The 27974-nt window shown below is 43.3% G+C and overlaps 1 pseudogene; it reads right to left on the bottom strand.

Annotated features, from left to right (window-relative positions):
- Window positions 1-2177: 2177 nt before the first annotated feature.
- LOC143962247 (uncharacterized) lies at window positions 2178-13639 on the bottom strand (annotated as a pseudogene).
- Between the last annotated feature and the right edge of the window lie 14335 nt (window positions 13640-27974).

The raw sequence follows: 27974 nt of genomic DNA, 5'->3' as shown, positions 1-27974 counted from the left end.
CTCCATGACTACATCTGCTGTCATGCAAACCAAAAACACTTCATGAGACAGATGACATATTTTGAGAAATTATGTATTGAGGGAGCCCCTATTAGCAAAGCGACATTCCTAATGTGCAACTGGTTACAATCCAATATAGAAGACACCACTAGCAAACACAGGAAAGAATGGGAACAAGCTTTCAAAACTACCTTCACAGATGATCAATGGTATAATGCCGGCAGCCTAGCTCACAAATGCTCTATCAGTGCTATATCCAAGAAACCTTGTACAAAATCCTGACAAACTAGTACCTTACCCCGGCCATGCTTCATGCATGGTATCCGGAAACACCAGAAATGTGCTGGCACCGTGGCACAGATACAGGCACCATGTTGCATACAGTGGGGCAAAAAAGTATTTAGTTAGCCACCAATTGTACAAGTTCTCCTACTTAAAAGGATGAGAGAGGTCTGTAATTGTCCTCATAGGTGTACCTCAACTATAAGAGACAAAATGTGGAAACAAATCCAGACAATCACATTGTCTGATTTTTGAAAGAATTTATTTGCAAATTATGGTGGAAAATAAGTATTTGGTTACCTACAAACAAGCAAGATTTTTGGCTCTCACAGACCTGTATCTTCTTCTTTAAGAGGCTCCTCTGTCCTCCACTCATTACCTGTATTAAGGGCACCTGTTTGAACTTGTTATCAGTATAAAATACACCTGTCCACAACCTCAAACAGTCACACTCCAAACTCCACTGACTGCACAGTCAATCAAATCATGTGTGGACAAATGCTTGTGTAGCGCCAGCTCCTGACGAGCATGCACTATATGTTTTGTAAATTAATATTCCTGAAACTATAGTTGGGTTTTAGGGCTAATTTTTCCAAATTATGGTTTCAGTATCAGTCTAGCTGGATTGCACTGAGTTCTCCTTGGCCGCAGGTGTTGCTGTCACCGCTGGCAAGTTTGAGAACGCAGTTTAGCGGGGCGTATTGAGTGCCACGTTTTTCTCTAAACCAGCCCAGTGGGAGTGTTCTCCTTCTGTGCATTCTGGGAGGTGGTATTTAAGGTACTGACATCACATGCTTCTGGGTTCTGGTCCAGAAGAGCTTTCTGTCTGTTTGGTCCTGGTCCTCCTGATCAGCCCCCATGGCCCTCCTGTCCTGGGGTGCAGATCCATGCAATTCCGAGTCTCAAGTGTTCTACATTCAAGTCTGTGGCAGAGACTTTTGTTCAAGTATCCTACATTCAAGTCTGTGGCAGAGACTTTGCTTTACTTATCACCCTACCGGCTGCTAGGCCTAGTGAGAGGAGGTCTATCCGGTAGTTGTGAGAATCCAGCTGTGAAACAGTAATTCTCTGGATTTCTATTGTGAAAGATTTTCTACCTTTGCAGTCCAAAATTACCTGAACTTTCTTCCTAACCCTCTACCCTCAATAGAGAGCCTGTTTTATCTTTCAAATAAATAACCCAAAACGATTATCCAGTGTCAGTTTCTGGATTTCTTTGGGCCATCTACCACAGGAAACCCTAGACGGAGATGAGGTAAAGGAGGTAACGGTAAGCCAAATAAAACCAGCAGCTCCTTCGGGGGTCAGTGCTACACTTGCAAGAGTGGGAAATACCAAAAAGGAAGATCCTTACACTGATAAACAGATAACGGGAGCAAAATGGTGGCAGAATTTAAACAAACTGCAGCAGCAGCAGAACAAACACCCAGCTCTAGTGAGGAAGACTTCCCCCTGATGGAAAGTGACTCTGAGTCCGAAATTGATAATCTGCAATGAGCCATTTTTATTATTCTTTTACATCATGACACGGTTGACAGCAGTCAATTATCACATGGATTTCAGATGACAGGTATGGGGGTGCTATCTGCTCTACCCTATGGGTGCAGCTTTGTTATTTTTCCACTTTATTTGTAGTCTTGTGTAAAAGTATTCCCATATGATGTTAAGTGTTAAAATAATAGAATGGAACCTTTTCCATACTTTAGAAAAAATAAAAAACCCCCTTGGGAATGGGATTTTAAAAGTGACTGGAAACAGTAAAGTATGAAAAAATATAGTTTATTTTATATAATACAAACATTCATGAGTTAAAAAATATATCATGTGGAATATACAAATCCAATTAGAAAGTAGATTGAATACATATAAAAAGCAATCTCTTAGTGAGACCCAATGATTGTTTCTGGCTTGATGCCCTTCTTCAGGGATTTACAAACGTATAGAGCCAAAATGTCTAGTAGAAAAAACATATTACGTTAGTATATAAATCAAAACGTATTGTTCTGCATGTGCAATGTACAGGGGCAAGTTCATAAGGACAAAAAAGATCTTACATCAATGAAGGTTCTGCATGGTATCCCACATAAGAAAAATATATACAGCTGATGTTAAAAAGTTATCCAAAGAGTCAGTGAGTCCCAGCAAGGGTCCCCACACAATTTCCAAAAAAGGAGACAAATCGCAGATTAGAGATTTAAAAATAACAAATAAGTTGTATAAATAGAATTGAAAAAGCAAAATAAGCAGTACCTTTTAAGGTACCTTGGGGGCTCAAGTAAAATGAAGCACCTACCCAAATTTAAGGATCAAAACAGTAAATGGTAACCCAAAAAGTCCAGTCATACAGCAGCATGCATCCCAGCATGGAACGAGGAACAAAGTCGTCCTACGATCCAATAGGTATGTCTAAGGATGCAAGTGTACAGCTAGCATGAATGCCAAAAAGAAAGTTCTAAAGTGAAGGCATAAGGGTAAGTGAGTGACAAAGCAACTAGTTTACCTTATTGCTTGTATAACAGAAAATAGATGGGTGTATTTTCGCAATGTACACTGTCCCAGCTGGTGTACGTTTGCTGCTACACGATTTAAATAGCAAGACAAGACTCCCACGCATGCGCAGTGATGCTGAAGGGTGAGATGACGTAATCACGACGGTAAATAGCAGGCGTTGCATATGAATGACACAGACATATGAATAGTAGCATAGCGTTACCAGGACGACAACCAGGCGCATTGATGTGAAAATATTGTGAGATCATCACGATAATAATAATACATTTTATTTATAATGCCATTTTCATCAAAAGATCTCAAAGTGCTACAGGTTAGAAACAAAAAAAAAGAAAAATGAACAATTTACACAATGAAGCAGACATCTAAAATGAACAAAAAGCTTTACTAAAAAGAAATGTCTTAAGACCTTTTTTTAAAACAGTCAGTGGATTGAGGGGCCCTCAAACTGTCAGGTAGGGCATTCCATAAGCGCGGGGCAGCTGCACAAAAAGCCCTGTCTCCCACTGTCTTCAGTCTAGTTCTAGGTATTTGAAGAAGGTTTGAGTGAGTAGAGCGGAGGGAGCGTGATGTGTTGTGTAATTTGAGAAGTTCTTTGAGATAAGGAGGGCCATGTCCATGTATGCATTGGTGTGTGAGGAGAGAGACCTTGTACTCAATCCTGGCCGAGACAGGAAGCCAGTGGAGTGAGTGGAGAATAGGGGTAATGTGCTCATGTTTCTGCACTCACATCAGGATCCTAGCTGCAGAGTTTTGGATGTACTGAAGCCTCTGCGGACTCCTTCTAGGAATCCCAATGAGAAGTGCGTTACAGTAATCCAGTCTGAAGGAGACAAAAGCATGAACCAACTTTTTGGCATCTGGGAGGTTAAGAATGGGACGGAGTTTAGAAATATTACTGAGGTGGTAGAAAGAGGTCTTGTATAGGTGATTTATATGGGCTTCAAAAGTGAGTTGGGATTCCATTTTTATACCAAGATTTGTGACTGTTGATGAAAGGGGGATATTAGAACCAGAAAAGGTGATGCTGGTTATTAATGATGATTTGGTCTGGTAAGGAGTGCCAATCATGATGACTTCAGTTTTGGAACTGTTTAGTTGAAGAAAATGATGCTCCATCCATACCTTTATCTCTTCCAGACAGGTGGTGAGTACTGATAGGGATGACTGTAAATGTGGGGTTTCAGCTGTTGCATTTACATATAGCTGTGTATCATCGGCATAGCAGTGAAATTAAATTTTATGGTGGCTAATGATTTGGCCAAGAGGAGTGAGATAGAGAATGAAAAGAATGGGGCCAAGAACTGACCCCTGGAGGACACCGCAAGTAACTGTATGCGGATTTGATTTGAAGTGGCCCAGAGAAATATATTCTGTCCTGTTTATGAGATATGATTTGAACCAACTAAGGGTTGTGTTATTGAGTCCAATGGTGTGATGGAGCCGGTTTAAAAGAATGCCACGGTCAACAGTGTCAAATGCAGCTGAAAGGTTCAGGAGGATAAGGAGGGAGGGAGAGCCAGTATCAGATGATATAAGGATGTCGTTTGTAACTCTGACGTGGGCAGTCTCTGTGCTGTGATCAAAGTAAAAACCTGACTGGAATTTTTCAAAGAGGTTATTATGTTTGAGGTGATCCTGAAGATGAATGGCAACTGCTTTCTCAAGCACTTTTGATATGAAGGGGAGAATATAAATGGACCTATAATTGGATAGGACTTCCGAATCAAGAGGGGGTTTCTTGAGCAATGGTATGATAATGGCATTTTTTAAAACAGAGGGAACATGGCCAGTTTGGAGAGAATGATTTATAACAGCGGTGATCAGGGGACTTAGGACATTGATATGAGTTTTTACCAAGGAGGTTGGGAGAGGGTCCTGGGGATAGGTAGAGGGTTGCATCTTCCTTATGATGTTCTGCACCTCTTCCAATGATACCTCAGGAAAGCAATTTAGGGGTTGAGAGACAATATATGTTGGTGGGACAATTTGAGTGGGAGGACCAGAAAGGGCAGAACGGATATGAGCAATTTTTAATGTGAAAAAATCCATGAATTTATTACACTGCTCTTCTGTAAGGGCAGTAAGTGGAGGTGAATTTGGTTTAAGAAGCTGATTTATAGTGGAGAAAAGCTGCTTGGAATTTCCTGGGCTATTTCTGATGGCATTGGAGTAAAACTGTGACCATAACTCTTTGAGAGACTTTGCATATATGTGTTGTTGCTCCCGGAGCGAGGGAAGGTGACTGTTCTCGTTTTAACAGGGGCGTGAAGGTCAAAGAGGCTGCTAAATTGGCTGTTGTAATAATCTATTGCTTTGTTGGCTGATGAAAAGTGTGTAGAGAGATGCTGAAAGTCTGTTGCCAAGAGTTCTGGATTTATGTTTTTTAGGTTTCTGAAACAGATATTCCGCTTAGGCTTTAGAGGCTGGATGAGGATGGCAAATCCATAGAAATGGCCTTGTAATTAGACACACCTAGGTCATACACCTGCAAGTTGGTAAGAAGAGCAGAGTTTGTAATGATCAGATCCAAGGTATGCCCCCTGGTGTGTGTGAGGACATCAACAAGTTGTTTTAAATGAAAACAATCCAGCTGAAAAACAACAGGAGGGGGTGTCAATGTGGATGTTCATATCGGCCAAAATTATAACATTAGCAGAGGATGTACAGAAAATTGTGAGAAGGTTTGACATCTCAGTAATAAATGATGGGTTTGGTTTTGGTGGTCGAAAGATGAGGAGAAACAGCACAGGGGAAGGGGACTTACATTTAAATGCAAGGCATTCAAATGAAGACAGTTCAAGTAGTGGTTGCAGAGATAATGCCAAATCACTGCGATAAATGACCGACAGGCCTCCACCACGCCCTGTGCTGCAAGCTTTTTGCAGATAGCTATATCCTTGGGGACAGATCTCATTTAAAGAGGAAAAGGTGTTTGGTTGGTTCAGGTCTCCATAATGCACATATAGTCCAGACATTTATCCAGGATATGATCATGAATGAGGCAGGATTTGTTTGTTTTAGACTGCTCATTAAATAGTTCAATTTTTCTGCGACAGCGGTGATGTGTGGTTTCAGACTTCTCAGATGCACTTCATGATCGCATGAACAAGCTGAATCAAGCCAATTCAAGGGAGTCTTCAAGCAGGTGTTTTCCTAGCGGTCACAGATAAGCCACCGCTAGACTCAAAAACTACCAGATAGCTATCCAGAAAGGCCCAGGATTCTGAGGTGCATATAATAAATGGTTATTTAAGAAGATCCTCTGGTCGATGGCACAAAAAAATAAAAGGTTATTAAGAAAGTATTAAAGTATTAAAAAGTTTAGCTTAAAAGAGATAAACTAGTCATTATTTTTGGCTCAACTGGAAAAGCGTCTGGAAAGGCGGAGAACAGACAGCGCCAGCATCCTCTCCAGATGCCATGCATTAATGTCCTACAATTTAGGTGAGGCAATAGTTCTCTCTGGAATTTTATACTGATATACTGATATTTAACCCCTTCCCGCCGAGCGTACGCAGATCTGCGTACTCGGCTTCCGGGGGGTATACCGGGATGATGCCCGCACCTGCAGGCATCATCCCGGTACCGTTTTTTACAGCGGGCGATTGGCTTTCCAGCCATAACAACCGATGCGGCTAAAAGCCGCTCGGCTGTTATGCCGGAGGAGCGGGAGGGGATGTCCCCCCCTCCCGCCGCCTCTCGCCGCTGTTACCGGTGCTCCCGCTCGATCGGGAGCACCGATTAGCGATCCGTCGGCTCTGGCTGCTGGGGAGGAACTGGAACGAAGCCGTAATCGGCTTCGTTCCAGTCTCCACATCGTAAACACGGAAGCGACGTCATGACGTCACTTCCCGTTTACTCGGCTGCCAATGGCGCCGGTTTTAAAAAAATATCCGGTATTCAGAATCGCCGTTTTCGGCGATCTGAATACATTGAAGTGTAAAGGAGGGGTGGGGGGTCTTTTAGACCCCCGGTCCCTCCATAAAGAGTACCTGTCACCACCTATTACTGTCACAAGGGATGTTTACATTCCTTGTGACAGCAATAAAAGTGATCAAATAAATTTTTTTTTTTTAAAAACAATTTAGTCATTTTAAAATAAATAAAATAAATTAAAAAAAAAAAATAATTTTCAAAGCGCCCGCCGTCCCCGCGAGCTCGCGAAGCAAAGAAAACGCATACGGAAGTCGCGCCCGCGTATGTAAATGGTGTTCAAATCACACATGTGAGGTATCGCCGCGATCGTCAGAGCGAGAGCAATAATTCTAGCAGTAGACCTCCTCTGTAACGCTAACCTGGTAACCGTAAAAAAAAATTAAAGCGTCGCCTATTGAGATTTTTAGGTACCGTACTTTGTCGTCAATCTACAAGTGCGCGCAATTATAAAGTGTGACATGTTTGGTATCTATTTACTCGGCGTAACATTATCTTTCACATTACGCAAAAAAATTGGGCTAATTTTACTGTTTTGTTTTTTTTTTATTCATGAAAGTGTCCCTTTTCCCAAAAAGTTGCGTTTAAAACACCACTGCGCAAATACCGTGTGACATAAAATATTGCAACAATCGCCGTTTTATTCTCTAGAGCCTCTGCTAAAAAAATATATATAATGTTTGGGGGTTCCAAGTAATTTTCTAGCAAAAAATATGGATTTTAACTTGTAAACACCAAATTCCAAAAATAGGCTTAGTCATGAAAGGGATATATATATACAGATATACTAATACTATAAGGCAGGCATCTGCAGCACTGAGCCTAGGGGCTATCAGTCCATATACCCCTAGTTATTATATGGCATAATATAGTGTTGTCTCAAAAGACCAGAGATGACTGTACCAGGAGAGAGAGAAAAATATCTGTAAAGGACTTGTTTTTAACAGTCAGCAATCAATAGCCCCATGAAAACATTCCAACCGAGCACCTGGGAAAAGTAATAAGTCCTACATATGCGATACCATAGTGGAACATTACACACACACACTGGTATCAAAGAGACAGCTAATTGATGTCTCAATTATGAGAAGATAAAGACCCCCTGCACAGAAAGCGCATGGCCCCACCCCCAAAAAAGGGGGAAGGAGGGAGTGGGACCCTGCGCTAAGTGTGCACCGACATATAATCATGGCAGAAGCCATGAATAAAACGGGATGTCATCTCCAAACAGTTGGCGAGTACATCCCTGGGTGCGCCAGGTGGGAAACACACAGAAACCCAAAATTAAGGAAAACTACAAAATAAAATAAAACAATGTCATATGGGACACAGCAGAACCCGCATTGTAAACTAAATATGAATATACATGGGAATGAAGGAGGGAGAAGGAGAATGGCCAAAGACTCAAACCATATCAATAAGTTGTAACATACTACTCTGAACTGCCAAAGGGTATATTAGGCATAAATCACATCTACTATATAATAAGTACTATATGGAGGAAGTTAAAAACCAAACATCATACAAAAATTGATGCTTAGTATGTTTATTCCTTCTAACCTCCTGAGGCAAAACCTTCTAAAAAAAAGGGCGGTAACTTATTACATCATTAAGACCCAGAGCTGATGTAGCATTTAATATTGCTATCCACCTAGTTTCTCGCTGCAGCAAGATCCTATTCCAGTCACCTCCCCTATTGTTTGGGTGTATTCTATCCAATATATGAAACTTAATTTTTGGAATCCTATTATCGTGAACGTCCCTTACATGGTGACCCAGGGGAAGATCCGGGCAAGATTTTTCCATACTGGCAATGTGTCTTAATGCTCTTTTATAAAATGGTTGTTTGGTTTTGCCCATGTAAAATGCACCACATTGGCACACCAACATGTAGACGACGCCTATGGTTTTGCAATTTGCGTAGTGGGCTGGTTTGAAAACACTACCATTAGGTAAGATCACATTTCCCCAATATAAATATATTGGTAAAAATTGCAACCGCCACAGCGGAACATCCCAGGACGTTTGCAAGGATCAGCACGGAATTCCCCTGTGAATTCGCTCTGTATTAGGGTATCCTTTAAAGATTTCGTTCTACGGTATGTAATGGAAGATTTGGATGACACAAAAGGATTTAATAACGGATCTATATTTAGAAGATGCCAATATTCAGAGATAATACTATTAATTTGATGGTTCTGTTTCGTGTATCTAGTAATGATTCGTAAAGTGTTGGGTTTAGGTTCAATCTTCTTTATTGTAATTGTCTTTTTGGATAGTAGGTCCTGTCGTGATCTTAAGGCGGCCCTCTTGAATGCCTTCTTTAGCTACGTAAGTGAATGGCCCCTCAAGAGCAGACGATCTCTCAGATCGTTTGCTTATTTTTGAAAAGTTAGATCATGTGTACAGTTCCGACGCAAACGTAAATATTGGATGAACAGAATTGACCTAATGAGGGACGCAGGGTGAGCACTACCTGCATGCAAAATAGTATTGCAAGCGGTATCCTTTCGATACAGTGCGCTAGTTAGTTTACTATCTTTTTCCTTTGATATTGTAATATCAAGGAAATTAATCGAAGAGATGCTATGTGTCATGGTAAATCTCAAATTATAGGAGTTTTTATTCATGGCATCCAAATGGGAAATTAATAGATCTAAAGGGCCAACCCGAACGATTAAGATATTGTCTATATAACTAATCCAATTTAAAATTGACTTTGCCAGAGGAAAAAGTGCCTCCTCGGACAAAAAAGATTGTTCAAACTTCCCCAGGTACAAATTGGAGTAGGATGGGGCACACCATGTCCCCATGGCTACACCCTGTACCCGGAGGTAGTGGGAACCATCAAATGAGAACATATTACCTGTTAGAATGTGTTCTAAAGCCAAAAGAAGGAAATGATCAAATGGATGATTGTCTCTGTGTGATTGGAAAATAACGTGACTTATAACTTTGATGCCCTGCTGGTGGGGGATGGAGCTATATAGAGCTTCAACATCAACTGCCACCAGCAGGGCATCAGGAGGCACAACCATCTCCTCCAACTTTTGAAGAAGATGCATGGTGTCTTTGATGAACGATGGTAAATTATTGACATGAGGTCGAATTTGTTCATCAATAAGTTTACTCAAATTTTCTGTAAGAGATCCACATCCTGACACAATTAGGCGTCCTGGGGGTATTATTTTTATGCACTTTAGGGAGACTATCAAAAGTCGATATTTTAGGGTAAAGTATCCTAATGAATTCCCAAATTTGCATGTTAATAATTTTATCTGCATATGCGGTGTCTACCAATGAATAAAAATCTTTATTAAATGTATCAATCAGTCATCTTGAGATCTGTTTGTACCAAGCCTGATTGTTCAAAATTTTCAGACACATATCTTTATACTGTGAATTATTCATTATGACAATATTACCCCCCTTGTCGGCCGGTTTAATAGTCAGTTGTGTCTGTTTAGTCAGATTGTTCAGAGCATTTCTTTCTTCTTTAGACATATTGGTCAGATTGTTGGAACGGGAGCTAAGTTTGTTTATTTCCCTAGTGGTCATAGTAAGAAAGGCTCCCAAATTAACGTTGGAACCAATAGCAGGAAATTTGTCAGATTTTTTCTTTAGAGATGATAGGCTTTTAGGTGTTTTGTCCATTTTACTGGAACCATTTTCTGCAAGCAGACTTTCTAGGTCAATTTTGTCAATGAGGTCTATGCCATCTTGGTCCTCTGATCCATCAAATTTTCCAAATCAATTTTATGCTGAGTTTTTTCTTTTGTTGGAATTGGATCAATTTTGCTATACATACTTTTTAGTAGTAGTTTTCTAGCAAATAATTGCAGATTCTTTATAACTTCAAATTTATCTACATCAGATTCGGGACAGAAGCTTAGACCTCTTGACAGAATGGATGTTTCATCCGCAGATAGAGTGTAGTCAGACGATTATCAGAAATCGCATGTGGTCATGGCTATGATGTAATATTAGTTGAGTTGAGATTGGAATCCCCCATAGGATCACCATCATTAATCGCATTATTTGTATAGAAGACACACCAGACATAGATTGCTCAGATGAGCCACCACGTGAATCAGTTACCTGATTACCCAAAATATCTTTATGATGAGTGATAGAAGCAGCCTTCACCATATGCTTTTTAGTGAGTTGTAATTCTCTGTTTGGTGACTTCCATTTGTGTTTATGTGATTTTTTTCTTATCCAGAATAGTCAGCTGTGAAGAAGAAGATATGGAAGAATTTATTGATGTGTTTGAACCTTATGCTCCTTTTGCTCCCCGCATTTTGTTGGATTTGGAGCGCAAACAAGGGTTTATATTTTTTTGCTAATTTGCTAACTGTAGGGGGGATGGGCTCACTAGAACATGACAGAGATCACTGCTCCCAATCACTGGGAGCAGTAGATCGGCAAGTGGTTAAATTCATAGGAAAAATGCTTAGACTGAGGCTACAAGTGCCATTAGTATGTGGAACAATAACCACCACTTTTTATCAAGTACTCTCTTGGTGAATGCTGGGAGAGAGAGGAGTTGAAAAAAAGTGATGACTGTTACAATACACACACTAATAGCATTAAATGTAGACTGTGCACTTTTTCTTTGAATGTATCTGAGATTCTGAGAATTAGAACTGTTGAAATAATAAACTGACAGTAAATCGATTCTTATTGAAAAAATATGCATTACCCTCAAGTATTGGTTTATTATGCTGTGCCTGTGTCCGACTGGCAGTGACAGTGCCTGTGCAGTATGCTGTCTGTTTGTGCTGTTATTGTACCATTTATTCATGGCTGTGTTCTTAGGCAAAATTGTGAGTGAGTCCACTCCCTTGGCTGAGAAGCAACCCACTCCACACATAAATGGTCTCAGAGTGCTTTCCTGTTGGCATGCGAATGACACAGGACTGATAGTGTAACGCTCACCTTTTCTTCTCTGGACAAGGATTTTTCTGGTTGCCCCAAACAATCAGAAAGGGGATTCATCAGAGAAAATGTCTTTACTCCAGTCGACTTGTTGTCAGCAGTCCAATCCCTGTACCTTTTGCAGAATATGAGTCTGTAACTGATGTTTTTGCTGGAGTGAGATAGTGGCCTGGCCTCTTTGTTGTCCTTCTGGACACCAGGCCACCCAAGCTGTTGAAATGTTTTGTTGTGTTCTGTTGCAGTTTTAGTTTATTGAACTGTTAAGTTCATGTAAATGATTGTGCAGTGCATAGTTGGTGCACCATCACGATTACACAAAGAGTTTATTTTTTTGTATTTTTTTTGTATTTTTTTGTATTTTTACGTTACCCTTTTGTCAAAAAATCACTATTCTTGACGTAGCAGTTTTACTTAAATAGAAACGTTATATAATGACTAAATCTGTGTCTGTAGTGCATGTTCAACCTTAATACCATAAATAGTAACCTATTAGATTTTTCACTCCTGCCGTAGTATATAATGAGTTTGGAAATTGTGGAGAAATGCTTAAATAATGCATTATAATTTAACTTCACCCATTAGATTTTAGATGACTAAAATGATTTTAGTCAACTAAAATGTACTGTGAGGTACATAAAATGCAGCGCTAAATATATCTAAACAGCCAATAATAATGACATATCAGCATAACAAAGTGCACAATGCAAAATGAAAAAATATAAGTGACATATCTTCATCTATTAAATAGTCCAAAATTTTGAAAAAGGCAAAAGTTCATATTCAGTGGTGATTATGAACTGGAAATCCAAAAGTTGACTTAAAGAGTCACCACGATGAGTGCATCCACCACCCAGAAGAGGAGATTGAATACGCTTACCATAAGGCAGCTTTAACCTAGAATATAGTAATGATGGTCAGGATGGTAGTCACAGGTATGGTATCCAAGGGTAGATGGCAAGGTTCTCTACACTAGCTGGGCCAATTGTCAAATTATAAACTCCGACATCCATAAAAAACAAGAGACCTCCACATAGTGTAAAACCGTTTGACCGCGGATTTTATAAAAAAGGTAGAAAACATCTCCTTGTAGTGTTCACATTGGAAGAACAAAGGGGTGTAATAACAGGGAGCAGACTCAGATCCCCAAAGACCCCAAAGACTTCAACTGGGGTGAGTTAGGACATTTTAGTCAACTAAAATGTACTGGAAATTTAGTCGACTAAATATGACTAAAACTAAAACACTTGCAAAAGACTAAAATTAGACTAAAACTAAAATGCCATTTTAGTCCTAAGACTAAAACTAAATCGAAATTTGCTGCCAAAGTTAACACTACTAGCAAGAGCAAAGTTGCAGTGGTAAATCTACAGCAAGAGCTCTGCAAGTCTACAGCATGTAAATTCAGCCATGGTGACCCCTGTGGTGGGATGACTATTGCACAACATAACTGAACCAGAACTTGCAGTAGACTTGCAGAATTTTTGCAAAGAAAGCTGATCTGGAGTCATGCAATGCGGACTTGCTGCAATTGTGCATCAAATTTGTTAAGCTTGGCAAGTCTAGCAATAGCCTAGAAAGTAATTTTCAAACTTTCAGCTATCTGGGCTGCTCAGCACAGTCCTTCTAGAAATAGCCCAGAAATAATAGACAGCACTGGGACACCATGAGCAGTGCCTCAGGCCAGGCAAAAAGGCGGTAGCAGCAGCCACAGTCACCACTTAGGTCTGTACTCACAAGGTCCTTTGATATTTGGATCTCTCTCTCCAATATCAGTCAGACACCTCTGTAGTGATCTCCCCAGACCCGTCTCTCATTGAAATTCCCTTCTCAGCTTCAAGAATTCTTAGCAGAACAGGACCCCACCTCTGCCACAGCTGGGACTTCGATGAACACATGTAGAATTGCAGCTGGGGCTGCCTACAAGGGCAGCAACCCTTTCTACTGGGAACTTCTCCTCCTGGACAAGAACCATGTCGCTACATTTCCTGTTTGCCAGATTATTGTGCTCTCTCCAGCCAGTATCTCACTCCGGTTTTCTCTGATGCCGTCCATATTTTTTTACCAGTTGTTATCGACCCTTGGCTTGTTCCTCGACTACGGTTTTACCTGATCCCAACCTGCACCTAATTGTTACTGACTTTGTTTACTGACACATTGTGTTTGATCCTTACCTGCTTATCCGCTAACATCAATGACAGACAGTGAAAGTTCCTGCATGTTCCCAAACCTTATCAGAGCTCAGACATCCTTGGGTTCTGGCAAAAGGTTGAGTATCAAGGACAGTTGGAGTATATTAAAGTGACCATTAAGGCAGGTCAGAGAGAGCAAGAATGGTCTGTAAATATCTGGGGCCCAGATGGACACATGTTGCAGGTCCCTGACCCGGATTCTTTTAGATAGGTCACTTTCTCCAGTTTGTGTTGTTTTTCTCTCTCTGGACCTGCCACTGTCCTGCTGCAACCACATAGTAGTGTTATTTCACAACTTGCTGACCCCTAACAGGTTGAAAAGCTAGCTCAGCAAGAAGAGACTTTGCCTGACCCAGCAGAGGTTCTGGGTTCAAGTGCAGGCCCTGACAGGCTTATTTGTATGCGTAAGAATATTTTTTCTATTCTCATGTGAAATGCCACATGTGGTCTGTTACTGGCTATTTTTCCTTTTTCCCCTCCTTGTTTTTGTGGAATACTCCAGGTTTTTTTTTTAACTACTTAAGGACCACCTCCTACGTCGGTACTTTGAAGAGGGATATCTCGGTAACGGCAGCAGCTGCTGCCAAGAGATATCTTTCTTTACAGGAGGCGGTCCTGTTTACGATAATGGTGGTCTCTTCAGCGGGTTCGGTGCGACATCACCGTTATCAGCGGTGGGAGAGGTGCCACCCCCCTTCCGCCGCTGTCCCGTGCCCTCTGTCGCTTAACAGAGCCATCGGTAGCGGCGGAGGCGATCGGGTCCTTCATGTTGCTGGGTATGGAAATGAGTGAGGCTAAGATGGCCCCCACTCGTCTCTATAACATTAAGGTCACTTCCGCCCATACCTCTTAAAGGAAAACATTTTCAATGTCATTTTTTTCATGACTTTTTTTTTTGTTTTTTACTTTTTGACCCCAGATCTCATATTTAAGAGGACCTGTCATGCTTTTTTCAATTACAAGGGATGTTTACATTCCTTGTAATAGAAATAAAAGTGATCCATTTTTTTTTTAAACAGTGTAAAAATAAATAAAAACAAGTAAAATAAATAAGAAAAAAAATTTAAAAAATTTAAAACACCCCGTCCCGACGAGCTCGCACGCAGAAGCGAACGCATACGTGAGTAGCGCCCGCATATTAAAACGGTAGTCAAACCACACATGTGAGGTATCGCTGCGATCGGTAGAGCCATAGACCTCCTCTGTAACGCAAAACATGCAACCTGTAGAATTTTTAAAATGTCGCTTATGGAGATTTGTGAGGGTAAAAGTTTGACGCTATTCCACGAGCGGGCGCAATTTTGAAGCATGACATGTTGGGTATCAATTTACTCGGCGTAACATTATCTTTTACAATATGAAAAAAATTGGGCTAATATTTTTGGTTGTCTTATTTTTTTTATTCAAAAAAGTTTTTCCAAAAAAAGTGTGCTTGTAAGACCGCTGTGCAAATACGGTGTGAAAAAAAGTATTGCAATGACCATTTTATTCTCTAGGGTGTTAGAAAAAAAAAACAATATATAATGTTTGGTCATTCTAAGTAATTTTCTAGCAAAAAAAAACTGTTTTAAATATGTAAACACAGAGTTTGAAAAAGAGGCCTGGTCCTTAAGTGGTTAAGGAACTTTTGTTCTTTTGGTTTTCCCATGAGGACAGGGCCTCATTTTTGGTGGGGGTTGATGTAGCATTCTCCTAGATAGGTTGCTTATTAGGTTAGGTGAATGTCGTTTTCTGTGGTTCCAGCCACCCAGAGGGTGGTTGGGGAAGTGCATAAATAGTTTGGACCATGAGGCAGCTGGGTTCTTGTGCGGGAGAAGTTCTCAGTCTGAAGGGTTGCTGCCCTTGTAGGCAGCCCCAGCTGAAAATCTACACGTGTTCATCAAGGTCCAAGCTTTGGCACAGGTACTAAATGTCCTTGAAGCTGAGAAGGGGATTTTTTACTAAGAGTCAGGTCTGAGGAGTTCACTACAGAAGTGTCTAATATTGGAAGGAGACATCCAAATATCAAGTGACCTTGTGAGTACAGTGTGGGATACTGGTGAGTGTGGCAGCTGCTAGTCCTGTTTTTCATCTAAACTAGTGCTTGCTTGGCATGGGACATTTCTGATAGTGTCCCAGTGATGTCCATTATTTCTGGGCTATTTTTAGAAGAACTGTGACAGTAGTGTTAAAATGGAGAGTGTGCTGAGATCCTGGAGTATCCTACAGGAATAGCTCCCTACACCCTCCGCAAGTTATTCATCAATAAATTAGTAAAAGGCAACCCCTAGACTATTCATTGAGCCCGAAGTTGGATGTTGCTGCATGCCTGGCTAACGTTGCACACGTTTGGAAAAAAACCCAGGCAAACCAGCAGCCCCTGCTAAAAAAATTTACAAACAATGTGGTGTTTTCTCTACTTTTCACACCCTGATGATCAGAATAAAGGATCTGATCCTCATCAGTAAATTAATTTAAGCCACATGGAACTCTAGGCAGTCTCTGTTTATATCGCTAACTAGCAACCTATCTAGGAGGGTGCTACACTAAATTCACTAAAATATTTAGTCCGGTTATGTATCTGTTTAGATCCAAGTTTAACACTTTTTTTTTTTTTTTTTTAGAAAAACATTTATCTAAGACCCTGGTGCTCAACTTGAGGCTTTGGCACCTAGGGTATACTCACATCAGGCTATCTGTACCCTGGTCATTTGATCCAAAAGTCCAGTTCATTTGACTAGTGTGTTCAAGGGCAATAAGTTCACAATAGGATATAGCAACTTTGCAATTATAATATAGGTGTGCATGCAATACCAAGCCACAGCAAAAGTCAAAGTCAGCAGTAGGGATGAGCCGAACACCCCCCGGTTCGGTTCGCACCAGAACTTTCGAACGGACCCCAATTTCGTATGAACTTTAGAACCCCATTGAAGTCTATGGGACTCGAACGCTCGAAATTAAAAGTGCTAATTTTAATGGCTAATATGCAAGATGCTGTCCTAAAAAAGGTTTGGGGACCTGGCTCCTGCCCCAGGGGACATGGGTCAATGCCTAAAATGTTTTTAAAAATTACCGTTTTGGCGGGAGCACTGATTTTAATGATGATTAAAGTGAAAAAAAAGTGAAATATTCCTTTAAATATAGTGCCTGGGGGGTGTCTGTAGTATGCCTGTGAAGTGCCACATGTTTCCCGTGTTTAGAACAGTCCCTGCACAAAATGACATTTAACGGAAATAACATCATTTAAAACTGCTTGCGGTTTTAATGTTATATCTGGTTCCTGCAATATGGTTGAAAATCATTGAGAAAAATGGCATGGGTAGCCCTCCCTACCCATTACCAGCCCCTTTGGGTCTTGTACGCATATTAAGGGGAACCCCGTACCCATATTAAAAAAAGGAAATACGTGTGGCCCCCAGGCCCTATATACTCAGAACAGCAGTATACAGGCGGTGCAAACAAGACAGGGACTGTGTAGGTTTGTTGTGTTAAGTAGAATCTGTTTGTAATTTTCAACTGGTACATTTTTAAAGTGTAGCTCCAGTCAAAAAAAAATTTTTTAAGCTTTTTGGAAAACATAGGGAAGGGTTATCACCCCTGTATAATTTGTTTTGTCGTCCATCTTTTTTCATCTCACTTGCTGTTGTCTCCTTCCGTTTGCAAGTAGGAGATGTTTGTAAGTTGGATGTTTGAAAGTAGGGGCCTGCGTTATATGCTCTACAGAAATGGCGGAACAAGGTGTTGGTTTTGCCACAACATTGTAAGCCCTCAAAGTGACTCTTGGTGGGCGCTGGAGCGCCCTGCTGTGAACGATTATATCAAGAATTGTAATTACATGCCATTGTTGAACAGTGGTAGAAAAATTGACCTTTGGTGGTTGTGGTGCTGGTACCACAACACTATAAGTCCTCACAGTTACTCTGGGTGGGCACAGGAACGGGCCCTCCTGTGAAATATTATATCAAGAATTGTAATTACATGTCCCTGTTAAACAGGGGCAGAAAAATTGGGCCTTAGGCACTGGTGCTGGTGCCACGAGACTGCAACCTCTCCCATATACTCTAGTTTTAGTGCAGGAATTAGCCCTGCTGCAAAGCATTGCATCAAAAATTGTAATTAAACGCCCCTGTTAAACAGGGGCAGAAAAATTGGGCCTTAGGCGCTGGTGCCACCACACTGCAACCTCTTCCATATACTCTAGTTTTAGTGCAGGAATTAGCCCTGCTGCAAAGCATTGCATCAAAAATTGTAATTAAATGCCCCTGTTAAACAGGGGCAGAAAAATTGGGCTGATGGCATCACCCAGAACCAGAAATGTTCTTCCAACATATCAGCGGAGGAGGAAGAGGATAGACAATCAACATAACAGGACAGTCACTCAGCATCAGCATAGGCAGTCTTGAAGGGATATGATATTTCAAAAAAAATTATTCGGTTACATCAGCTTCAGGTGCTTGGTAGCTGCGGGTGATCCAAGACTGATTCATCTTGATGAAGGTCAGTCGATCAACTGATTCGGTGGACAGGCGCACCCTGTGATCGGTAACAAAGCCACCAGCAGCACTGAAGGTGCGTTCCGAAAGAACGCTGGATGCAGTACAGGCCAGTAGCTCAATTGCATACTGTGCAAGCTCTGGCCAGTGATCCATCCTCAAGACCCAGTAAGCCAGAGGATTTTCGGTGGGAAAGGTGTCCAAGTCTGACCTTGCCCCTAGGTATTCCTGCACCATGTAAATCAGACGCTGGCGATGGTTGTGCTGGAACCGATCATACCTTTGGGCTGCGGACTAAAAAATTGTCTGAAAGCATCAGTCAGACGGCCACCTTCTCCACCGCTCCTTCTGACCGATGCCTCAGCAACACGTTGTCCAGGACCAGGAGTTTGTAACCTCCCAGTCTCTGGGAACGCGTTGCACAGACCTTTCTGCAAGGCCTCCCGGAGATGTCTCATCCTCTGCTCCCTCTGCGATGGCAAGATAAGGTCGGCAACCTTACCCTTGTACCGTGGATCAAGGAGAGTGGCCAGCCAGTAATGGTCTCTCTCCTTGATCCGAAGAATACGAGGATCCTTCCGCAGGCTTTGCAGGATCAGAGAGGCCATGCAGCGTAGGTTAGCTGAGGCATTCGGTCCAGAGTCCTCTGGGTCACTAAGGACAACATGATCCGCAGCTACCTCCTCCCAGCCACGTACAAGTCCACGGGTTTCTTGGGACTGTAAATCATCCCTACAAGACTGCTGCAGCTGCTGATGCTGAGTGCCAGCCTCCACCTCCATGCTGACACAATCATCCTCCTCCTCCTCTTTCTCCTCCTCATCCTCTTCCTGTGTGATGGGTGGCACAGCAGCAACACTGTCTGGATAAAGGGGGCCTTGAGAGGCAAGGAAGTCCTCCTCTTCCTGCCTCTGTTCTGCCTCAAGTGCCCTGTCCATTATTCCACGCAGCGTATGCTCCAAGAGGTGGACAAGAGGTACAGTGTCACTGATGCATGCACTGTCACTGCTCACCATCCTTGTGGCCTTCTCAAATGGTGACAGGACAGTGTATGCATCCCTGATCATGCCCCACTGGCGTGGTGAGAAAAAAACCGAGCTCCCCTGACCCTGTCCTGGTGCTGTAGTCGCACAGGTACTCATTGCAGCCGCTGCAGCATGGCCAACGTTGAGTTCCACCTGGTGGGTATGTCACATATAAGGCGGTTCTTGGGCAGGTTCAACTCCTTTTGGAGCTCAGCCAGCCGAGCACAGGCATTAAATGATCGGCGGAAATGCACACAGACTTTCCTGGCCTGCTTCAGGACATCCTGTAAGCCCGGGTACCTGCCCAAGAACCGCTGCACCACCAGGTTAAGGACGTGAGCTACACAGGGCACATGGGTCAGTTGTCCCTGTCGGAGGGCGGAGAGGAGGTTGGTGCCATTGTCGCAAACCACCATTCCTGGCTTAAGCTGGCGTGGCGTCAACCACCTCTTGGCCTGCCCCTGCAGAGCTGACAATACATCCGCCCCAGTGTGGCTCCTGTCCCCCAAACAAACCAGCGCAAGCACGGCATGGCATCGTTTTGCCTGCGTACTTGCGTAGCCCCTAGAACGTCTACGGAGCACCGCTGGTTCTGAGGACAGAGCACTGGAAGAGGCCATGGAGGAAGAAGAAGAGGAGGGGGTGGAGGAGAGAGGTGTGTCACAACCAATAGTAGCATTTTGGAGGCGTGGTGGCGGAACAACCTCCAACACTACTGCACCTTGTCCTGCATCCTTCCCAGCTGCCAGAAGGGTGACCCAATGGGCCGTGAAAGAAAGGTAACGTCCCTGTCCATGCCTGCTGGACCATGAGTCAGCGGTAATATGCACCTTACCGCTGACCGCCCTGTCCAGCGAGGCAAGGACATTGCCTTCCACATGCCGGTAGAGAGCCGGAATCGCCTTCGGTGAGAAAAAGTGGCGTTTGGGGACCTGCCACTGAGGAACCGCACATTGTACAAACTCACGGAAGGGGGCCGAGTCTACCAACTGAAAAGGCAGCAGTTGAAGTGCCAGCAATATAGCCAAGCTAGCATTCAACCGCTGGGCATGTGGATGGCTGGGAGTGAACTTCTTTCGCCGGTCCAACAGCTGGGGCAGGGACATTTGCCTGCTATAATCGGACGTGGGTGTACTGCTAGCAGAGTGCCCGGAAGCACTTGGCTGTGACACACCTAATTCTTCACCTTCAACCTCAGAGCAGGTTTCAGGGAGGACTGAAGGTCTAGTGGGGTTGGAGATGCCAGCTGATGAGGAGCAAGGAGAGGTCCGCTTTGTTCTTTGGTGTGGGTCTTTGAGGTACGCTTGCCAACGAGCTGCATGGCAGGTCAACATATGTCTGGTCAAGCATGTGGTGCCCAAGCGGCTGATGTTTTGGCCACGCGAGATACGCTTGAGACATATGTTGCAAATAGCAGCGGTGCGATCTGATGCACTCGTCTCAAAAAAGGCCCACACCAAAGAACTTTTAGAATAACGCGCAGAGGCAGCGCCCTGCAAAGGCGGAGCTCTGCGGTGTGATTCAGTCGGTGTGCTGCCACTAAGCTGGCCCCCGGAGGGCATCCTGCCTCGTTGGACCAGTGCCTCCTCCTCCTCTCTCCTACCAGGCACTCACGTGGAGTCAGTGCCCTCATCATCCCCTCCCTCTTCATCGCTGTAGCAAACCTGGCAGTATGCTGCAGCTTGTGGAACATGACTGCCAGATTGCTGTCCTTCTTGAGCATCCCCTCTCTCTGCATTCACGCTACTGCCTTCCTCTAGCTGAGTATCATCATCAGAGCTTACAAAACACTGGGCATCCTCTTGGAGCATGTACCCAACACTGTGCTCAAAGAGTTCAGGAGACTCCTCAGGAGGACGTGGTGGGTCTAGGGAAGGAGTCACTGATGATGACATTGAGACGAGGGAAGACGATGCGTTGGCAGCTGCTTTGCTAGTAACTTGAGACTGGGTGAGAGAGGATGAGGAGGATGAAGAGGGCTTGGTCATCCACTCTACCAAGTCGTTGGCATGTTGCGGCTCAACATGTCCAGCTGCCGAAAAGGACAAGCGTGTCTCATGGCCACGTGCTGATGATGACGATGCATCGCGTCCACGACCAGCACTGTTGTCTCTAGACACAGAGCCTGCTTGCCCTCTTTTATCGGCTCGCGCCTGTCTGCCTCTCCTTGCTGGCCTTCCAGACATGGTAATGGCCTGAAGGGAGTTGGGTAAAACAGCAATTGGGTAGTGTATATTGTGCTGGAGGCACACAACACCCACTAACTCCTGCAGATGCCTTTATTATAGAACACCAGCAATAAAGGGTAGATAAAGGGGTATACTGTACTGGAGGCACACAACACCCACTAAGCCCTGCAGATGGCTCTATTAGACAACAGCAATAAAGGGTAGATACAGGTGTATATTGTGCTGGAGGCCTTTATTATAGAACACCACCAATAAAGGGTAAATACAGATGTATACTGTGCTGTGCTGGAGGCACACACAACTTCCAATAACTCCTGCAGATGGCTCAAATAGAGAAGAGCTATGTAGGTGGATATAGCGGTGTATACTGGGTTCAGAGCACGCAGACAGCACGCACAAGCTCCTACCGCTGACTGCAAGCTCTATTTAAAACGAGCAAGATAGTTTGCTATATAGGTGGATATAGCGGTGTGTACTGGGTTCAGAGCACGCAGACAGCACAGACAAGCTCCTACCGCTGACTGCAAGCTCTATTTAAAATGAGCAAGATAGTTTGCTATATAGGTGGATATAGTGGTGTGTACTGGGTTCAGAGCACGCAGACAGCACACACAAGCTCCTACCGCTGACTGCAAGCTCTATTTAAAACGAGCAAGATAGTTTGCTATATAGGTGGATATAGCGGTGTGTACTGGGTTCAGAGCACGCAGACAGCACGCACAAGTTCCTAACACTGACTGCCAGCTCTATTATAAAAGATAGATATATCGCTAGCTATATAGGTGAATAAAGCGGTGTATACTGCGGTCAGGGCACGCAGACAACAACCACAACAGAAGAACAAAAATCGGCCGATAACTATCGGTGTATACTGTGTTACACAGAACACCCACTAACTGCTTCAGACGCCAACACACTACACAAGGTGCCGTGCTGGCTGCCTTATATAGTGTGGGGTGTGTACTACTCAGTACAGCTGTGATTGGCCAACCATGCGGGGTCACAGTGCAGTCGAGTGGGGGCGCCGTGATATGCCGCACAGTCATCTGGGACACGTGACAAGTCCCAGATGACTGTGCGGCGCGAGGGGAAGTGATGTCACCAGCCCGGGCAATGAAGAAGGCAGACCCCCTAGCAACAGGCATTTAGAGGTGAGTAAAATAAAAAAAATTACAATAATTTTTATTTTATTTTTTAAGAATTTTAAACTATTTTTTTTTTTTGGTGGCAACACCACTTTAAGACTATGGGGTAGATTTACTAAAGTTAATGTGGAGGGGTACATGTGTGGCACAAGGACAGTTGAAGTGTTCTTGGATAAGCTGACTGTGGATTGCTGCCAGCTTGTGACAGGCTAGAAGTAACTCTGTGGAAGGCAAAGGCAGAAGGAGAGCAGCTAAATTGAAGTGCAGCATTAAGACATTTTATTCCATAAAAGACAATTGGTAACTCACAAGATGTATGAGATATCAGCACATGTGGGATTAATAATGTGGTTCATCTGCTCGCGGGGAAGACGATCTTCTCACTGCTGAAGAAGCAGCTGATGGGTATAGGGACGCCGGTGGTTCCCAGCTCTTCCAGACACTCAGAACAGCTAGCGGTGTACGTCGCTTCTGGTTGGAGAGAGAGTGGGGAGGAGTGCGTGTGTGGAGCATGCGTGCTTCTTCATCAGGCTTACAATAGCTATCCTAGCTATCTACCTACCTACCTAGCTATCGATAGCCTGAAGTGACGTACACCACTGTCTGTCAGCTGTCTTGAGTGTCTGGAAGCACTGGGAACCACTGGCGTCCCTCGACCCATCACCTGCCTCTTCGCCAGTGAGAAGATCGTCTTCCCCATGAGCGGATGAACCACATTATTAATTCCCTATGCGCTGACATCTCATACATTTTGTGAGTTACCAATTGTCTTTTATGGATGCTGCTCTCCTTCTGTCTTTGCACTTTGCAAGTGCAGTTGCTCCAGAGCTTAGTAAATGAGCAAAAGTTCTGCTGACTTTCATCATCCAATCATGTGCAAGAAAAAATGTTTTTTTTTATTATTTTTTTTTCCTTGTATGTGTTCTTTGTAAAGTGAAGTTTTATCTCATTTACTGAGTTCTGGAGCAACTACACTTTCAAAAGTGCACAGTCTATTTGCCCTTAGTAAATTAACCCCTATTATTCTACTACTTTAGAAAAGTCTGGCTCGGCCACACGTTGAATGTGCAGTCCAGTTTTGATCGCCACTCCTCAAGAACAGATGTCTTTGAACTGGAGAGAGTCCAGAGAAAGGACAAGGGGGCTGGAGGACCTCAGTTATGAGGAAAAGCTACAAATATTAAACGTATTCTCCCTGAAAAAGAGATCCATAAGAGAGGATTTGATCATTATTGACAAATCTTTAAATGGAGACTCTAGCATTGGGAAGAAGCTACCTTAAATTTTTGAAAAAAGACACAAGGCCATGCAATGACGTTGAACAAGAGGAAATTCTGTGTTTAACTGCATAAGAGGTTCTTCACTGTTAGAGTGGTAAGGATTTAGAACACCCTTCCACAGTTGGTGGAATGTAGATAATTTCAAAAAACGTTTATTTGCGTTTCTTAGCTAACGCAAAGTACAGGGATATGGAAAATGGTAGTGACATATACACACATTAACTCAGGTTGAACCGAATAGACTGGTGACTTTATTCAACCTTACCAACTATGTAACTACCGTATGTAGTGTGGATTCTAGTAGTTCATTGATTTATTTATTTCACATTAGTATAACTGGCGTCGGTGCTGCCTGTCCCTTTTCTTTTTTTTATGTTATGTTTCTTTCTTCTGCTTGTTTACCGTATATACTCGAGTATAAGCCGAGATTTTCAGCCTCTTTTTTGAGGCTGAAAGTGCCCCCCTCGGCTTATACTCGAGTCATCGCTGTCTGTCTGCCCGATCAGCGTGTCGAGCAGACAGACAGCGGCCATTCTAGGATTCAAAGGCCGCGCCTCCGTCTCCGCCTTCGCCTGTGATAGGCGGAACACTGAATTTCCCAGCAGTCTGTGTTCCGCCTATCACGGACGTCCTCTCATCCTCGTCCGTAGTATGAGGATGAGCGGACGTCCATGATAGGCGGACCACTGACTGCTGGGAAATTGAGTGTTCCGCCTATCACGGACATCCGATAGGCGGAACACTCAATTTCCCAGCAGTCAGTGGGAAATTGAGTGTTCCGCCTATCACCGACGGAGGCGCGGCTTTTGAATCCTAGAATGGCCACCGACGAAGAGCTGCGGGACGGGCCGGGACGCAGGCCGGGACGGGACGCAGGCCGGGACGCAGGCCGGGACGGGACGCAGGCCGGGACGGGACGCAGGCCGGGACGGACACAGGCTGGACGGACACAGGCAGGCTGGACACAGGTAGGCTGCACGGACACACACACACACACACACACACACACACACACACACACACACACACACACACGGATGCATGCACACACAGGGATGGATGGACACACACGGATGCATGGACACACACACACACACACACACACACACACACACGGATGCATGCACACACACAGGGATGGATGGACACACACACACACGGATGCATGGACACACACACACACACGGATGCATGGACACACACACACACACACGGATGCATGGACACACACACACACGGATGCATGGACACACACAGGGATGGACGACACACAGGGATGGACAGGCATGTCTCACCCTCGGCTTATACACGAGTCAATAATTTTTTCCAGTTTTTTGGGGGTAAATTGGGGACCTCGGCTTATATTCAGGTCGGCCTATACTCGAGTATATATGGTATGATGAATTTTATTGAGAGAAACATCCTGTAGCATGTTTCCATTCTCTAACAGCCTTCTGTAGCGCTGCATTTGCTGAATTTTACATGCAGCCTTTTTTTAAAATGTCTTCTTTAATAAAAGGGGACAATTATAATTGTTGGCTAAACCTGTCGTGATAGGGGCTACAGCGTCCCAGGGGTCCTCCTGGAGTATGTCAGTATGACAGGTTCTCCTGCATGTATCTGTTAAGACAGCCTGAAGTTTATTTAATGTTTGGCATAACAGCTATACTCTAACACCCTTTGATCCACACAATACCATCTTCTCCATTAAAGCCAACAAGCCCTGTGTTATTAGACATTAGGCAGTTCATGCAGAATCACGTCACTCAGGTAATGAGCCATCATCTCCAGAAAACACTTCATCACCTGGAGCACAAAGCAACCTCCACTCAGTCAGATCCGATTATCCAACCTGTCTTCATTGGCTATAAAGGGATTCTGACGTCAACTCAGGGTGGGTGGGGAAGATGTTGTGTGGTGTGATGACCTAGGAAAGGAGAGAGAGAGAGAGAGAGAGAGAGAGAGAGAGAGAACACACACTATGCACATATGGGGGTTTTGGTACACTGTAGAGCGGGAAGGACAAGGATGAAGGAGCAAATATAAGAAGCATGGGTCAGACTTCCAACAGTTCACAAAATAAGAATCCCGTAACCCTACCTGGTAGTCCAGCAACCATCATACTCTGTGTCAGGGTAGCAACACAAGTCTCAGCAGTCCCAATGCCCAGATAGATGCTTATAGCTAATATGGAACTAGAAGTCCTAGCAGTCCTAGTGTCCAAAAAGTAGGACACAGATAATATGAAGCTACAAACCCCAGAAGCCCTTGACAATACAAGAAAGTTGGTAAGACTTGTAGTCCCTTTTAGTTTATAGATAGCAGCACACACGCCATATCGAATTAGCAGTCCCAACAATTCTAAGCTGCTTCTGGAAATCTTTCTAGTCTTCTTCTAGTGAGCTTCTTTGTGCCCTATCACTGCAGTAAACTCTGAGTACTTTGACTGAGGCCTCTTTCACACAGATGGCAAGAAAGGAGTAAAAACATGTGGTTGAGCTACATTTTTAAATCCCCCAGATCGCCCACCTAAATGATAACATATGGTTAGAGGGGGGGCTCTACAGATAGAGCACCCCATGTAGGAGATGTTGCAGAGTACGATTACTGGGTGCAGCAGAGTCAATTCAGATTAGACGTTGTAGAGTAACAGGAACTGGCTTCTTTATTGTAACATAACCACACTAGCTAAAATGTCACTTCACATGGTAAGAAAGAAACAGACAAGAAAAAGAAAGAAAAAGAAACCAACAAGTACAGCATTACATACAGGAAATATAACACATCATAGAAAAATGTATAGCATAGCATATCACTGAGCATTAGCGACATCTAGTGTCCTGTTTGTGAACTGCAGTCAATAGGCTAAACTGAAAGCTGTTGTATCTCCAACACCCCTTCTCAACAGCTAAGGCTTAGTCTGTTAAGCCCATCTTCTTTTCAAGCCTTGAATGTCTTTCAGCGGTCAGGGGCTTTGTAAGGATATCTGTTGTCATATCCTCAGTTGGGCAATAATGTAACTCAAGATGACCTTGCTCTTGAAGATCCCTAAGAAAGTGGAACTTCACATAAATGTGCTTGAATATTGAATGAACTCCTTCCATGTGCGCAAGTACAAGGCATCCTTGATTGTCTTCATATATTTCTGTTGGTCTCAACTGTGGTTGACCCAAGTCTGTTAATAGCTGTCTCAGCCAAATAACTTCTTGGCTTCCCCTGTGCTGCAGCAACATATTCTGCTTCAGTAGATGACAGTATAACAGAGAGTTGCTTTTTACTAGTCCAACTGATGGCACCTCCTGACAGAAAAAATAAGTAGCAACTGGTAGATTTTCTGTCACTGGTGTCTCCTGCCCAGTCAGCATCCACATATCCTTTTAAGGTGCTTTCATCACTTACTAGTAACTTTAACTTGTAGTGTGAATTCCATTTAAGATAGCGAATGATTCGCTTTACAGCAGTCCAGTTCCTTTTATATGGCATCAAAACCTTTCTGTATAGGATTCCAACAGTTGCTGCAATGTCCGGCCTTGTAGCAGTAGTAAGGTACAGCAATTTCCCTATTGCTTTCCTGTATTGAGTATTAGTAGGTAATGGCTTATCTTGACAATTCATCTCCTTTAGGTAGTTGGTTTCCATGGGAGACTTTACTGGTTTGGCGCCTTCCATTTCAAATGTTTCAATTATTTCTTGTATTTTGTGTCTTTGGTTCAAAAGAAAGCTGCCATCTTCCTCTCTCTCGATCTGGATACTGAGGTAATTCTTTATGTTGCCAAGATCTTTGGTGTCAAAGTGCTGATTTTGTTTTTTCCAGTATTTCTGCTTCGTCCCCTTCTTGCTCAAGCAAAATCAGGATATCATCCGCATATAGACCCATCTGTTTGCCAATTTCTTTGTGTATAAGCAGGGGTCTGCTTTACTCCTTATAAAGTTTTGATGTGTAAGCACTTCATTTATTTTTATATTCCACACTCTGGCTGCTTGCTTTAGACCATATATACTACTGC

The sequence above is a fragment of the Lithobates pipiens genome, unplaced genomic scaffold (assembly GCF_037356315.1).
Source record: "Lithobates pipiens isolate NorthernLeopardFrog02 unplaced genomic scaffold, aLitPip1_a1.2 Scaffold_8, whole genome shotgun sequence".
In the NCBI taxonomy this organism is placed as follows: Eukaryota; Metazoa; Chordata; class Amphibia; order Anura; family Ranidae; genus Lithobates; species Lithobates pipiens.
This window is presented reverse-complemented; position numbering and strand designations above follow the sequence as displayed.